A 16,245-nucleotide genomic window follows, 5' to 3' on the forward strand; every position below is an offset into this window, starting at 1 on the left:
CTCCACTTTATTTCCCATTTATCTCCAATTTGAGCTATGACTGATCACCATAATCATAAACTTTGGTGACCTTTAAGGTGATCCTTTCACTTTGAAAAATATGCCGCTTGGAACACAGCTATTACTGTAAAACAGTGTCTTATCATCACCTTTCACTGTCAGTGAGAAAATAAATAGCTGTAATCTCACCATGCAGAGCACATAGCTCAGTGGGATAAGGGGTTCGACTACTAATATATGAAACTGGATTTAATTCTTAGTCATTCTTCCTCTGCCAACTCTTTATCGTCCAAGTCCACCCAGCTTTAAATGGATACCTATCTTGGTTCAGGAAGTAACCTGTTACATGACAGAGAGTTCTGCCAGTTAATTAGGGAATGTTGTGTCTGATGATTTGCGAATGTTCATGCTGTTATATGGTCACAAATATCCATTTTAAAGCTCAAAGGTTTAGTTGAGTTTTACTGTACATGGGACTGAACAATAAATTTACCTCTCAAAGCTTTGATGATGATGCTTCCATCCCACACAGCTGACTTTATTTTCCCAAATTTTTCTTCTTTTCAGATCTGAAGGGAATCTGTACATCTTGAAGCCCTTGCTGTGACTATTTGTGCATCCAAATGCACAACAACCCGGCATTTTCATTGAATAAATAAATTAAATTGCGGGATTTACATGCAGACACCTGAACAACCAACGCTATTTTTGACCCAAGATGGCACCATGAGTCATGTGACCGATTTTTTTTTTTGCTTATCATGTTGTCATAAAACGTCAAAAAAAAAAACTACATAAAAATCATAGAGGGATATGTGTTATATGGCTGGGGGGGCCTGGCTGCCGGTTTGTTTGTCTTTTGGTTTCCTCCCAGGTGGCGTGCATTTGGGACTGAGTGGCTGTGTTGCTGAGGCTGTCAGGACCTCACCCTGATCACCTGCGACTCGTCAGGACTCACAGCTGTGGTGCATCTGGATGGATTGGAACATGTTGGCATTTAAGACTGGAGTGCACAGTGTGTATTTGCCAGAGACTCGACCTTGTGACCAGACGGGTGAGATCGTCGTCTCGGGAGCCATCTCATCAGCAGCGGATGCTGAGAACGTCCAGGTTTGATGCACAGTCTGTGAAAGAGGAGGGGGTGAGGTCTCACGCTCGTCAGCACACTTCCTGAGGTACGTTAGATTTTGTGACTAACAGTTATACAGTCAGTAAATGTGGTGTCCCTCACACCTTATTGTATTGAGCTGTTTGTTAGTCATGTATCAGCTTCCACTGCAGTGGAGTTTTGTGAACTGGATGTTCCATGCCTGCAGGTTAGGAAGCTGATCAGTAATCAAGCCAGGAAGTGTTTGCTGTTTGTACACCTTTAAGTGTTCTGTGTGTAGAGTGTGGACTCACATAATGGTTCCTTCTTTCACAGACTCGGTTGTTGCGGCCACCTGGGGGGTGTCGGCGGGGTCCTTGGGTCCGAAACAGCTTCTGGCTCCGGACCGTTAGCGCTGCTGGGAGCGCACCACGCCAGGCCGCACCTTTTTGTTATTATATTTTCACTGTTATGTATTAAATTCAGTTAGCCTTTGTACCGTGCTCTGCTTATTTCATACTGGGTCCTTCAAACGCTGGTCGGTTCTCCGAGCTGCGTCCGACACATAACAATATGCTTTCCAAACTTAATACCATTACTATATTGGATGATGTTGAAATTGAGGATGGCCCAGTGGTTGTTCCAGCAAAGATTAGAATAGCAAAGATTTCGTGTCTGCTACCTACAACGCGTGTGGAATGTCTTAAACCCAACCTACTTCTAGGCATCTTATATATGCTACTCTGGAACCACCCCTAAACCCAAACAGTTCAACTGTCAACCCCACTGAGGTCCTTAGACTGGGTCTCATTAACATAAGATCACTGTCCTCAAAATCATTGTTGATCAATGATCTAATTATTGATCATCACTTAGGTATGATTGGGCTATGTGAAACCTGGCTTAAACCTACAGCTGTCCTCCCCTTAAATGAGGCCTGCCCACCAGCATATACATTTAGTCACGTCCCTCGTGATGCGAAGCAAGGCGGGGGTGTTGCTCTTATTTCTAAAGCTAGGTTTAGCTTATTAGCTGCTGGGGGTTACAAATATCACTCATTTGAGCATCTGATTCTCCACTCTGCTCAGGATATTACACATTGCCAAGGTCAGAAGAATAAAAATCAGTCGTATTACTTTGTCACTGTATATAGGCCTCGTGGCCCATATTCTGAATTCTTAGATGAATTTGGTGCATTCATCTCTAACTTGTCAACTAGTGTAGATAACATTCTGATCATTGGTGACTTTAACATTCATTCATATAAATAAGCCTTCTGATCCCCTCTGCAAATCATTTATGGAAATTGTGGATGCATTAGGATTTTGGCAATGCATTCGGGATTCGACGCACATTAGTGGAAATACCCTGAATCTGGTTCTCACACGTGGTATTGCTGTCACGAAAATTGACATCATGCCGCTTACATCAGTGGTGTCTGATCACTCACTTATTAAGTTTACAGTTTCGCTGCCGTGTTTAGTGGAACAACAACCTTATATATCTTTATGGCGATGCATCAACTCCTCAACTAAGACTGAACTCGAAGCTAGACTGCCTGATGTCTTAGCTTCACATTTGACAAATACCCAGTCAGTAGACAGACTTGTGGATAGTTTAAACTCAGTGCTCAAAACTACACTCGACATGATTGCACCACCTGTGTTAAAACCGCACTCCCCCAAATCACAGTCACCTTGGTTCAGTGATTATCTGCGTGACCTCAAGCATAAAGCAAGAGGTCTAGAACAGAAATGGCGTTGTTCAAAATTAGAAGTATTTCACCTTGTGTGGCGTGATGCTATCTTAGACTACGTATAAGCATGCATTATTGGCTACAAAGCGGACTTACTACTCTGATTTGATCAACAAAAACAAGCATAACTCAACATTCTTTTTTGACACGGTGGCAGCACTTTTGCATGGACAACCACCTGTAGTTCGCTCTCCTTTTACAGCACAAGATTTCCTGGATTACTTTGAGAAGAAAATAGAAGACATCAGGTTAAACATATCCCGGCATGCCTTAATTAATTAAATTCCACGCATCTTAAATGTAGCAGACACGGATTATCTGGAATTTTGTTTTGGCAAGTTTTCAAGGTCTCTACTGCCATCTACTGGCCAGTAGTGTTCATTCACCCTATTGACATATCCCATAATCCCTTGCGTGCCAGAGAGTCGCTGCAGTCAACAACATATAGAGAATCAACACGATGACAGTTGTAAATGAATATTATAATACAAAAATGTAATTTTTTATGCTTTTCGTCACGTTAATAAGAGACTGTTGCATGATACCCTGAAAACTTGCTAAAACAATTATAACAAATAATCCGTGTCTGTTAAGTTTAATCTGCGTGGAATTTAATAAACGCAAACCGAATTTCAGACATATTATATATATTAGTCTCGAACAAAGAGGACAAACAGTGTTGTAAAGAACAATAATGAAGACGTTAAAGAGCAAACTTCACTTTCCCCCAGAATGACATGATCAGGAAGCGAGCGTAGCTCACAGCAGCTCCCATTGAAAATAACGGAGAGACAGACTGTGATTCTTGCATGTTTACATAAAATAAATGCAATAACAACGTCTAAAAACCCAGAGAATATATTCACGAGAGTTTTAGGCACAATATAAAAATAGTTTATGTTGCGATGTTAATGGTGTTGTCTGTGTGCAGCGGTTAGTGCAGCGTGATCAGAGCGCCTCAATGCAGTTCTCAATGTTACTGAGATCTCACAGCGCGGCGAGTGCACGTTTTACAATATAATAAAACGTGCACAATATAATCAAACGTGCGCACAACATCAGAAAACATGCAACAATAACAACATGCGTATAATAAAATGAGCACACAATATAATAAAATGAGCGCACATTCTTTCCACATGCAAAACATTTTGCGATGACACTTCCAGGGCTCTGTAAAAATGCCTGTTTTTACAAATAAAAAAATGCAATATTTTACAAAAGCACATTTATCTGTAAACACCAACACACGACACACATCACATTACAGTTTTTATTGATTGATTTGACCTGTTTGAAGAAACTGGGAACCTCTCGGCCTTAATCATCACAATCTCAGCAGAGCAAAAGACACCTCTTGCAAATGTGTTAACCCATTCTCATTGGATTGACATTGACATTTTAGCTATGGTATCCTAACAGAAACCATATGTTTCCAGCTATTAGAAACTATCTGATAAGTATGCAGTCACTGAAGCACCAGTTTGACACTTCTTCACACAAATCTTCAATTTGCAATCAGTCTGTAATAGGCCTTAAAAGGTGCCATGCCTGTGTTGTTCTTTGCAAGCATGTATCAAGAAGATCTAAGGCAGATGAGAGTGAGAGTGAGAGTAAGAGGTAGAGGAGTCCAAGGAAGAGGAGTCTGTGTGCGAGGTGGAGGTATCGTTTGAAGGGCTCAAGTTACTGATGAAATTTGGGCAACTATAATTGATCATGTTATAAATCATGGCCTTTCACTTAGAGAGGCTGGACAAAGAGTCCAACCCGTTGTAAACAGAAACACTTTTGCCTCAATTGTCAGAGTTTTTCGACAGGAGAACAGGTAATGTTGTTATAGGCCTACAATATATACAGAAATAGCTGCAGTACAGTAATATACAGTACTTCATGTAATTTATTCCACATTCCCATTTCATGTATTTTTATAGAATCGAAAGGTTTGCAGTCACTGGTGGTAGAAGAAGAATTTTTAATGCTGAACAGGAGGTTGTGGCAAATAATGCCATTAGGCTGCAAGAAATCAGGGCTGCAGTAATTGCAGATCAGGGAGTATTTACAAATATAAATACTGTGAGCGAGACCACCATAGACCGCATCCTCAGGAGGAACCATATGGCAATGAAACAGCTCTACAGAGTTCCTTTTCAAAGGAACTCTGATGCTGTGAAGGAGGCCAGATGCTATACTGTTACTGTCTGTCTTGTCATATCCTGCAGTTCCCGTCTTCACTTATGTCGATGAGGCTGGCTTCAATCTGTGTAAAGTCAGGAGACAAGGAAGGAACCTCATTGGGCATAGGACCCCTATTGCAGGTCCAGGGCAGAGGGGCACCAGCATAACTATGTGTGCTGCCATCTCCAATGATGGCGTCCTTTGCCATATCCCCACCAATGGGCCCTACAACACCGAGCGCCTCATAGCATTCCTGAATGCTCTTCATGACATGCTGATCCCACCTCCGGAGAGAGGGCTGTTGAGGCCTGGCTTTCCACTGTTCGTTATCATATGGGACAATGTGGCATTCCACCACTCTCGTATTGTAAATGAGTGGTTTGCAGTCCACCCTCGGATGATGGTGAAATTCCTTCCACTGTATTCCCCTTTTTTGAATCCAATAGAGGAATTCTTTAGTGCTTGGAGATGGAAGGTTTATGATCATCACCCCTATGATCGGATGCCCTTGTTCAATGCAATGAGTGCTGCAGCCCAAGATATTGATGCAGAGGTATGCCAAGGCTGGATCAGGCATGCCAGAAGGTTTTTTCCCTCACTGTATTGCCACACTGAATGTAATGTGGATGAGGCCATGTGGCCCATTCATCAAGACAGAAGAGACTGAGTATCAATCGTACTGTACTCTTACTGTACTGATTCACACTGAGTGCTGTATTTTGTATTTTGTTGTCCATTGTGTTATGATTGATTCTAAGTGCTCATACACTTGTGGGCAAGTTGTGCTGTTTGAAGGCAAAATTTGCTTTTGCTCCTTATTTTAAATGTTTTGGCACAGTTAGAGCCTGGTCATTTTGACCATTGGGGGCACTGTTTAGGCCTCTGTGTTAACTGTTTTGAAAATGTGGATTTTGAGTTGACTGTTGCGTCAAAGCAATCAATAAAAACTAACATGTTGGTTTACTTAATGAATGACTCAACCAATCAGTGTTTAGCAGAAGAGGCACATTTTACCCAGAATCCTTTGCGATCTGTCTGTGTTTTTTTTTTTACACAAAACTTCAGAATTAGTGCATTATTCAACATTAAAAGATATATGTTATATTTTAACTTTGTACAAATGACAGAATTGACATTAATGGAGTTATTCTATCAGTATTCATTTTATTTATACACCAAACCATAAGTCAGCATGGCTTTATTTTCTAAGACTTCTGCCTGACCGGAGTGTTGTGATTGGGTAGAGAGCTGGGCTTTGTGGCTGCACGCAGCTTGCGGCTGTGGTGGAAGCCTTGTAGTAAACAAAAGTTTCCAGCAGGGGGCAAGATGTTCAAAGACAGAAGTGCGGGTTCATTGTTTGGGTCTGTTGTCACTTTTGATGCTACCAGAAGCAATTGTGGTGTTAAAACTCAAATTCAGTTTGTTAGTAATAGCAAATGTACCAGAGACAATACTGGAATTTATTGGTTATCTGTAACTTCTGATACATTTTTGGGTGGCTTATTGTTTTATCTTTATCAAAGATAACTTTTCAGTTATCTGATTATCTGTTATCAAAGTTAATTTTTGGTTATCTGTGCCCACCACTGCATCACTTTCTCTAATAAAGGCACTCAACCAACATTGTAATAGTTTTTCCTGTTAGCAGCAGGGTTGACATTATCTTACGGTAATTTTTTTTTTTTTACTGTCACCAAAATTTGCAGTTTTGTAATGTTAATGAAAAATACAGTATGAATTTGCTTTTTGATTATTTACAGTATTTTACACAGTTGTTTGACAATAAATGGCTTCACCCAACCACTAACCATGAGTGAAAAAAAAGTGTTATTATTTATTAAAGTTTTAAAAGTCATATTCTCTGAAAAATGGCCAAAAAAAGTCAAAAATTCTGCCAGAGAATGTAAACTTTTGAGCACAACTGTATAAGCCATGGCATATATTGTGTATGTAAACTCACTGGCCACTTTATTAGATACACTTGTTCAATTGCTTGTTAACACAAATAGTTAATCAGCCAAAATCACATGGCAGCAACTCCATGCATTTAGACATCTTAGTGTGGTGAAGACAACTTGTTGAAGTTCAAACTGAGCATCAGAATAGGGAAGAAAAAGTGACTTTGAATGTGGCATGGTTGTTGGTGTCAGACAGGCTGGTCTAAGTACACTCAACAAAAATATAAACGCAACACTTTTGGTTTTGCTCCCATTTTGTATGAGATGAACTCAAACATCTAAAACTTTTTCCACATACACAATATCACCATTTCCCTCAAATATTGTTCACAAACCAGTCTAAATCTGTGATAGTGAGCACTTCTCCTTTGCTGAGATAATCCATCCCACCTCACAGGTGTGCCATATCAAGATGCTGATTAGACACCATGATTAGTGCACAGGTGTGCCTTAGACTGCCCACAATAAAAGGCCACTCTGAAAGGTGCAGTTTTATCACACAGCACAATGCCACAGATGTCGCAAGATTTGAGGGAGCGTGCAATTGGCATGCTGACAGCAGGAATGTCAACCAGAGCTGTTGCTCGTGTATTGAATGTTCATTTCTCTACCATAAGCCGTCTCCAAAGGCGTTTCAGAGAATTTGGCAGTACATCCAACCAGCCTCAACCGCAGACCACGTGTAACCACACCAGCCCAGGACCTCCACATCCAGCATGTTCACCTCCAAGATCGTCTGAGACCAGCCACTCGGACAGCTGCTGAAACAATCGGTTTGCATAACCAAAGAATTTCTGCACAAACTGTCAGAAACCATCTCAGGGAAGCTCATCTGCATGCTCGTCATCCTCATCGGGGTCTCGACCTGAGTCCAGTTCATCGTCGTAACCGACTTGAGTGGGCAAATGCTCATTCACTGGCGTTTGGCATGTTGGAGAGGTGTTCTCTTCACGGATGAATCCCGGTTCCCACTGTTCAGGGCAGATGGCAGACAGCGTGTGTGGCGTCGTGTGGGTGAGCGGTTTTCTGATGTCAATGTTGTGGATCGAGTGGCCCATGGTGGCGGTGGGGTTATGGTATGGGCAGGCGTCTGTTATGAACGAAGAACACAGGTGCATTTTATTGATGGCATTTTGAATGCACAGAGATACCGTGACGAGATCCTGAGCCCCATTGTTGTGCCATACATCCAAGAACATCACCTCATGTTGCAGCAGGATAATGCACGGCCCCATGTTGCAAGGATCTGTACACAATTCTTGGAAGCTGAAAATGTCCCAGTTCTTGCATGGCCGGCATACTCACCGGACATGTCACCCATTGAGCATGTTTGGGATGCTCTGGACCGGCGTATACGACAGCGTGTACCAGTTCCTGCCAATATCCAGCAACTTCGCACAGTCATTGAACAGGAGTGGACCAACATTCCACAGGCCACAATTGACAACCTGATCAACTCTATGCGAAGGAGATGTGTTGCACTGCATGAGGCAAATGATGGTCACACCAGATACTGACTGGTATCCCCCCAATAAAACAAAACTGCACCTTTCAGAGTGGCCTTTTATTGTGGGCAGTCTAAGGCACACCTGTGCACTAATCATGGTGTCTAATCAGCATCTTGATATGGCACACCTGTGAGGTGGGATGGATTATCTCAGCAAAGGAGAAGTGCTCACTATCATAGATTTAGACTGGTTTGTGAACAATATTTGAGGGAAATGGTGATATTGTGTATGTGGAAAAAGTTTTAGATCTTTGAGTTCATCTCATATAAAATGGGAGCAAAACCAAAAGTGTTGCGTTTATATTTTTGTTGAGTGTATTTTATGATTTCATGATGAAGTGGTACAGAGGAGGATTTTATTAAAAAGAAAACCTGAAAGTACAGTTTGCCAGAAGGTACATCTGAGATACAAGCACAGATTTAATGTTTTGGTGACAGAAAACCATCAACTGTACCACTTAATCATGAAGCTGTTTAACTGGAGATACAAAATGCAAAACATGCACTATGCACAATTTGTCCAATCACAACCACAGAAGCCTGTAACTTCTTCTGGGTTGTCTGGGTGTCTTGGTGACTTTCCTCACTCTTCTCCTTCTTGCACAGTCACTCAGTATTTGAGAACTGTGCCATACTGTTTGTATTTCTTCATAACTGATGTAATTAAAGTTCAAGAAATATTCAGTGACTTGGAAATGTTCATGTATCCATCTCCTGAATTGTCTGAGGAAAACTGGCAATTAAACTGATTATTTACAGCAAGAGTGGGCAACTTCTTCCAGAAAGGGCCAAGAGGGTACAGGTTTTCTTTGCAGCCACTGACTCCACCAGGTAATTTCACTGATTAATATCACTTTGAGCAGATGGAATCAGTTAATCAGTGAAATCACCTGGTGGAGTCAGTGGCTGCAAAGAAAACCTGCACCCTCTTGGCCCTTTCTGGAAGAAGTTGCCCAACCCTAATTTACAGGTATTGTACCAAAGGGGCTGCTTACTTATGCAGCCCATCATCTTGGCTTTTATATTTTTAATTAATTTATATCAAGTTGTAGAGATTTACTTTCAGTTTGAGTCTAAGGAAGATAATTTAGAAATTGTTATATTGAGAAGCCTGATTTACTTTTTGTATTTGAAATGCCATAAACAAATTAAAATGTGTGAAATACCAAGGGGCTGAATGCTTTTGCAAGCCACGGTATGTACACACACACACACACGTGTTTGTATTTGTGTGTGTGCAAACTACTTTCATGAAGGATTAATCATGTGTTGGTCTCTGAAAAGTGAGTCATCAAGAACTGGATGACAGAAAATGACAGAGCGACATCTTCACCCAGAGAGAGAACACGATTACTATGATCAGTTGGGCAGCGGAAACATCTGGTGCATCTGTAATATCAGATACAAATGAACGGTCTGATTCAAATAATGCAAAAACCCACACAACACTCAGTAGTTCAACCAATATACCTGCAGTTTCTGTTCTGTCTTTACTGCACTGTCAACATGTCATCCAGGAGATTCATGCCAATTAATACAACTTTGAGAAAAGCAACCACATTTTCACATATTTGAAGGGGCCTTAAATTACAGGAAAAAGAAAATATTCTCCACCACTTTATTTCTGATCCAGTGATTAGCTTGACAATAACCTTCCCTTAAATTTTGAATCTGCACTGCTGAATTTCCACCGAGAAAGAGCACACAATGAAGTCTTAACTTTTAATGTTTACGCTGTCAAGACCACATGCTTTGTCAATTCATTGGAAAAATTCAGTAATGCAAGCAAACTGGAAATACCACTGAACCTGATTTATGGATGAAATAAAACTGCTAATGACCAAATATGTTGTGTGGGCCGCTGAAGAGGAGGTACTGCTGGCCCACCACCACCAGAGGGCGCCCTGCCTGGAGTGCGGGCTCCAGGCACCAGAGGGCGCTGCCGCCGACGAAGGCTGTCAGGGTGACAGCTGTCACCCATTACTAGACACAGCTGACTGCACTCAGGACGGAGTATATCAGCAGGACAGCGTCTCCTACCTTCGAGCCTGCCCACACAACACCAGCAGATTTCGACTTACAACTCTAAAGTATTAATTGTTGTATTGGTTGTGCCCTGTTCACAACAGTAAAACTTGTTATTTCACCTTTCTCTATTGTCCGTTCATTGCGCCCCCTGTTGTGGGTCCGTGTACCTACACTTTCACAACAGGATATCTCGGCCCTGAGGTGGAGATCCCGAGGGGCGTCAACCGGCTGTTGAACGGCCAATGGAAGAACAGGGCGCAGCGGCGGCTTCGGGAGGGGTAATCGGTGAGTTGCAGCGGATCCTCACCGCTTTCACCACTCGGATCGATTTTATGACCGAGCAGCACGTTCTCCTAAACCGCAGGGTGGAGGCTCTCGCCGCACAAATGGAAGCGCGCCCTCCGGGCGCCGCTGCGGCTCTCCCTCCCGAGGACCCTGCGTGTGAGAATGACGTTCCACTGGTTGTTCAACGACCCCTTCCTCCGTCCCCTGAAGCATACATAAGCCCTCCAGAACCGTACGACGGCTGTGTGGAGACGTGCGCGGACTTCCTTATGCAATGTTCGCTCGTCTTCGCTCAGCGTCCCGTGATGTACGCAGCTGATGCTAGCAGGGTAGCTTATGTAATCAACCTGCTTCGCGGGGAGGCACGCGCTTGGGCTACAGCGCTCTGGGAACAGAGCTCACGGCTCCTTCAGTCATACGACGGGTTTGTACGGGAGCTCAGAACGGTGTTCGATCATCCCAACAGAGGAGAGTCCGCTTCAACCGCATTACTGTCCATACGACAGGGACGTCGGAGCGCAGCTGCCTATGCAGTCGCCTTCCGCATCGCGGCAGCGAGATCCGGCTGGAATAGCACTGCCCTCCGCGCTGCCTTTGTAAATGGATTGTCTCTGGTCCTAAAAGAGCACCTGGTGGCTAAAGACGAACCGCGGGATTTAGACGGGCTCATTGATCTGGTCATACGGCTTGACAACCGGTTAGAGGAACGTCGCCGGGAGCGAGGCGAAGGGCGTGGCCAGGCACGGGTCGTCCCTCTCCCTTCCGGGTCCGATCGAGTTCCGCCGTCCCCACGCTCCTCTGTTCCGGCGCTCCGTGCGCTTACGGCTCCCCCTGCTGTCGAAGCTATGGACACGAGCAGGGCAACATTTAGGGCACCTGAAGCACAAAGGAGGCGGGCCCACGGAGCTTGTTATGTTTGTGGCTCGAGTGAGCATATGGCAAACGATTGCCCCGAGCGGTTAAACACCGACGCCCGCCCCTAGAGACTGGGCCAGGGGTGGGCCAAAACATGCACGTGGGACACACCCACATTGCTACACGACTCCCAGTCACGATCCTATATGAGGATTCAACCCTGAAAGCCCCAGCACTGGTGGACACGGGCTCTGAGGGGAATCTGCTTGACAGCAGATGGGCCAGGGAGATAGGGCTCCCTCTGGTGGCTCTTACCTCGCCTGTGCAGGTTCGGGCACTAGATGGCTCCCTACTCCCACCAATCACGCACAAGACACCTCCAGTAACTCTGGTGGTGTCAGGTAACCACCGGGAGGTGATCGAGTTCTTCGTGACTCAGGCCACCTCCCGTGTGGTTTAGGGTTTCCATGGATGCTGAAGCACAATCCCCGGATTGATTGGCCGTCCGGGGTAGTGGTACAGTGGAGCGAAACCTGCCATCGGGAGTGTCTCGGTTCCTCGGTTCCTCCTGGCTCCCAAGCTAAGGAGGAGGTCCGAGTCCCGCCCAATCTGAAGGCGGTGCCAGCGGAGTACCATGACCTCGCTGACGTGTTCAGCAAGGATCTGGCCCTCACGCTACCTCCCCACCGCCCGTATGATTGTGCCATTGATTTGGTTCCAGGCAGTGAGTTTCCGTCCAGTAGGCTGTACAACCTCTCACGGCCAGAACGCGAATCCATGGAGACCTACATCCGGGACTCTTTAGCTGCCGGGTTGATCCGGAATTCCACCTCACCGATGGGCGCAGGTTTCTTTTTTGTGGGTAAAAAGGATGGCGGGCTTCGTCCATGCATTGATTATAGGGGGTTGAACGAGATCACGGTTCGCAATCGATACCCGTTGCCCTTGTTAGATTCGGTGTTCACCCCCCTGCATGGAGCCAAGATGTTCACCAAGCTGGATCTTAGGAATGCGTATCATTTGGTTCGGATTCGGAAGGGAGACGAGTGGAAGACGGCATTCAACACCCCCTTAGGTCATTTTGAGTACCTGGTCATGCCGTTCGGTCTCACTAATGCTCCCGCGACCTTCCAAGCGTTGGTAAACGATGTCTTGCGGGACTTCCTGCACCGGTTCGTCTTCGTGTATCTAGACGATATACTCATCTTTTCCCCGGATCCTGAGACTCATGTCCGGCATGTCCGTCAGGTCCTGCAGCGGTTGTTGGAGAACCGTCTGTTTGTGAAGGGCGAGAAGTGTGAGTTCCACCGCACTTCTTTGTCCTTCCTGGGGTTTATCATCTCCTCTAACTCCGTCGCCCCGGATCCGGCCAAGGTTGCGGCGGTGAGAGATTGGCCCCAACCCACTAGCCGTAGGAAGCTGCAACAGTTCCTCGGCTTCGCTAATTTCTACAGGAGGTTCATCAAGGGCTACAGTCAGGTAGTTAGCCCCCTGACAGCCCTGACCTCTCCAAAAGTTCCCTTCACCTGGTCGGACCGGTGCGAGGCCGCGTTCAAGGAGTTGAAACGGCGCTTCTCGTCTGCACCAGTTCTGGTGCAGCCCGATCCTAGCCGCCAGTTAGTGGTTGAAGTGGATGCCTCGGACTCAGGGATAGGAGCGGTGCTCTCCCAGAGCGGGAGGACCGATAAGGTCCTTCACCCGTGTGCCTATTTTTCTCGCAGGTTGACCCCCGCTGAACGGAATTATGACGTCGGCAATCGGGAACTCCTTGCTGTGAAAGAGGCCCTCGAAGAGTGGAGACATCTGTTGGAGGGAACAGCCGTGCCATTCACGGTTTTCACTGACCATCGGAACCTGGAGTACATCAGGACCGCTAAGCGTCTGAACCCCAGGCAAGCCCGCTGGTCATTGTTCTTTGGCCGTTTTGACTTCCGGATTACCTACCGCCCCGGGACCAAGAACCAGCGATCGGATGCATTGTCCCGGGTGCACGAAGAGGAGGTCAGAACGGAACCGTCGGATCCCCCGGATCCCATCATCCCGGAGTCCGCTATCGTGGCCGCCCTCACCTGGGACGTGGAGAAGACCGTCCGGGAGGCCCTGACCCGTGTCCCGGACCCCGGAGACGGACCAAAGAACAAACTATACGTCCCACCAGAGGCCAGGGCCGCAGTCCTAGACTTCTGTCACGGTTCTAAGCTCTCCTGTCACCCAGGGGTGCGAAGGACCGTGGCAGTCGTCCGGCAACGCTTCTGGTGGGCATCCCTGGAGACCGACGTCCGGGACTACGTCCAGGCTTGTACCACCTGTGCCAGGGGCAAGGCCAATCATCAGAAGACCTCAGGGCAGCTACAGCCACTGCCCGTGCCTCATCGCCCCTGGTCCCATATCGGCCTGGACTTCGTCACGGGTCTCCCGCCGTCCCAGGGAAACACCGTCGTCTTCACGATAGTGGACCGTTTCTCCAAGGCGGCCCACTTCGTGGCCCTCCCGAAGCTCCCTACGGCCCAGGAGACAGCGGACCTCCTGGTCCACCACGTCGTCCGTCTGCATGGCATACCATCAGACATCGTCTCCGATCGCGGTCCCCAGTTCACCTCACATGTCTGGAGGAGCTTCTGCCGGGAACTGGGGGCCTCGGTCAGCCTTTCGTCCGGGTACCACCCCCAGACCAACGGGCAAGCAGAGCGGGCCAACCAAGAACTGGAGCAGACACTACGCTGTGTGACAGCCGCGCACCCGACGGCCTGGAGTACCCACCTGGCCTGGATCGAGTACGCCCACAACAGCCAAGTGTCATCAGCCACCGGCCTCTCCCCGTTTGAGGTGTGCTTGGGGTATCAGCCCCCCTTGTTTCCGGTGGTCGAGGGAGAGGTCGGTGTGCCCTCGGTCCAGGCCCACCTACGGAAGTGCCGTCGGGTGTGGCGTGCTGCCCGCTCTGCTTTGTTGAAGGCCCGGACGAGGGCGAAGAAACATGCAGACCGGCGGCGGGCCCCGGCCCCCACGTACCGTCCTGGGCAGGCAGTGTGGTTGTCCACCAAGGACATTCCCCTTCAAGTGGACTCCCCCAAGCTCCAAGAACGGTACATCGGTCCCTTCAAGGTTGTCAAAGTCATCAATCCCGCCGCAGTGAGGCTTCAGCTTCCGGCCTCACTGCGGATACACCCAGTATTCCACGTCTCCCGGATAAAGCCCCATCACACCTCACCCCTCTGCACCCCGGGTCCGGCACCACCTCCTGCCCGGATCATCGACGGGGAACCGGCTTGGACCGTGCGCCGGCTCCTCGATGTCCGTCGAATGGGCCGGGGTTTTCAGTACCTGGTGGACTGGGAGGGGTACGGCCCCGAGGAGCGCTCCTGGGTGAAGAAGGGCTTCATCCTGGACCCGGCCCTCCTGGCCGACTTCTACCGACGCCATCCGGACAAGCCCGGCCGTGCGCCAGGAGGCGCCCGTTGAGGGGGGGGTCCTGTTGTGTGGGCCGCTGAAGAGGAGGTACTGCTGGCCCACCACCACCAGAGGGCGCCCTGCCTGGAGTGCGGGCTCCAGGCACCAGAGGGCGCTGCCGCCGACGAAGGCTGTCAGGGTGACAGCTGTCACCCATTACTAGACACAGCTGACTGCACTCAGGACGGAGTATATCAGCAGGACAGCGTCTCCTACCTTCGAGCCTGCCCACACAACACCAGCAGATTTCGACTTACAACTCTAAAGTATTAATTGTTGTATTGGTTGTGCCCTGTTCACAACAGTAAAACTTGTTATTTCACCTTTCTCTATTGTCCGTTCATTGCGCCCCCTGTTGTGGGTCCGTGTACCTACACTTTCACAACAAAATAATTCCTAAGACAGCAATGGATGAAGAAAAAATGGATCCAACCTCACGTGTGCAGTTCAGGTGAATTGGCTCCTCCCAAAATGCAAAAAAATACTGCATGATACTGTTACTTTAGATACTTTGGATGGCTGATTAGCAGTAAAGTACTGCATTTTAGGAATACATTATATTTCTGTTAAAATACAGTCAGTGAGGTGTAATTTAACAGATTTTCTTTTGCATTTACAGTGAAGTGCTGTATTTAAAAATAATAGATGAATACTGTTGAAATCCTGCTGTAGTAAATTTACAGCAAAGATTTACAGGATCTATTGTAAGCAACAGATGTGAAAGACCTCGAGGCTGACAAGGTCCTCTATCCTCATCATTGCCAGAGATGGCTAGCTGATGGAGAATATAAATAAACTTTTTTTCCTAATCCCATTTTCTCAGAGCATGTGAATAATTGTGATGTTTAGTTCAAATAGACTGGTACTCGTACTAACGTGGATTAGTTAATCGCTAGCGTGGTTTGGCCCTGATAAAAGCAGCATATAAAACAACATTGTTATTAGTGTTTTGTTATGTTTGGCTTGAATTGCAAAAACAGCAGAATAAGCACAAATGCAATCAAATTACCCCAAGTCTACCCCAAAAAGAAATATGATGATTGGATTTCTCAACACCTAACAAAAATATGTTCAGCTCACTGTGAGATTTAACAGTGTGCCAAATACTGGCTGCACAGCTGTCCTCGTCCAGTAAATAAAACAGCTT

This window comes from Thalassophryne amazonica, chromosome 9, assembly GCF_902500255.1.
Source record: "Thalassophryne amazonica chromosome 9, fThaAma1.1, whole genome shotgun sequence".
Taxonomy (NCBI): domain Eukaryota; kingdom Metazoa; phylum Chordata; class Actinopteri; order Batrachoidiformes; family Batrachoididae; genus Thalassophryne; species Thalassophryne amazonica.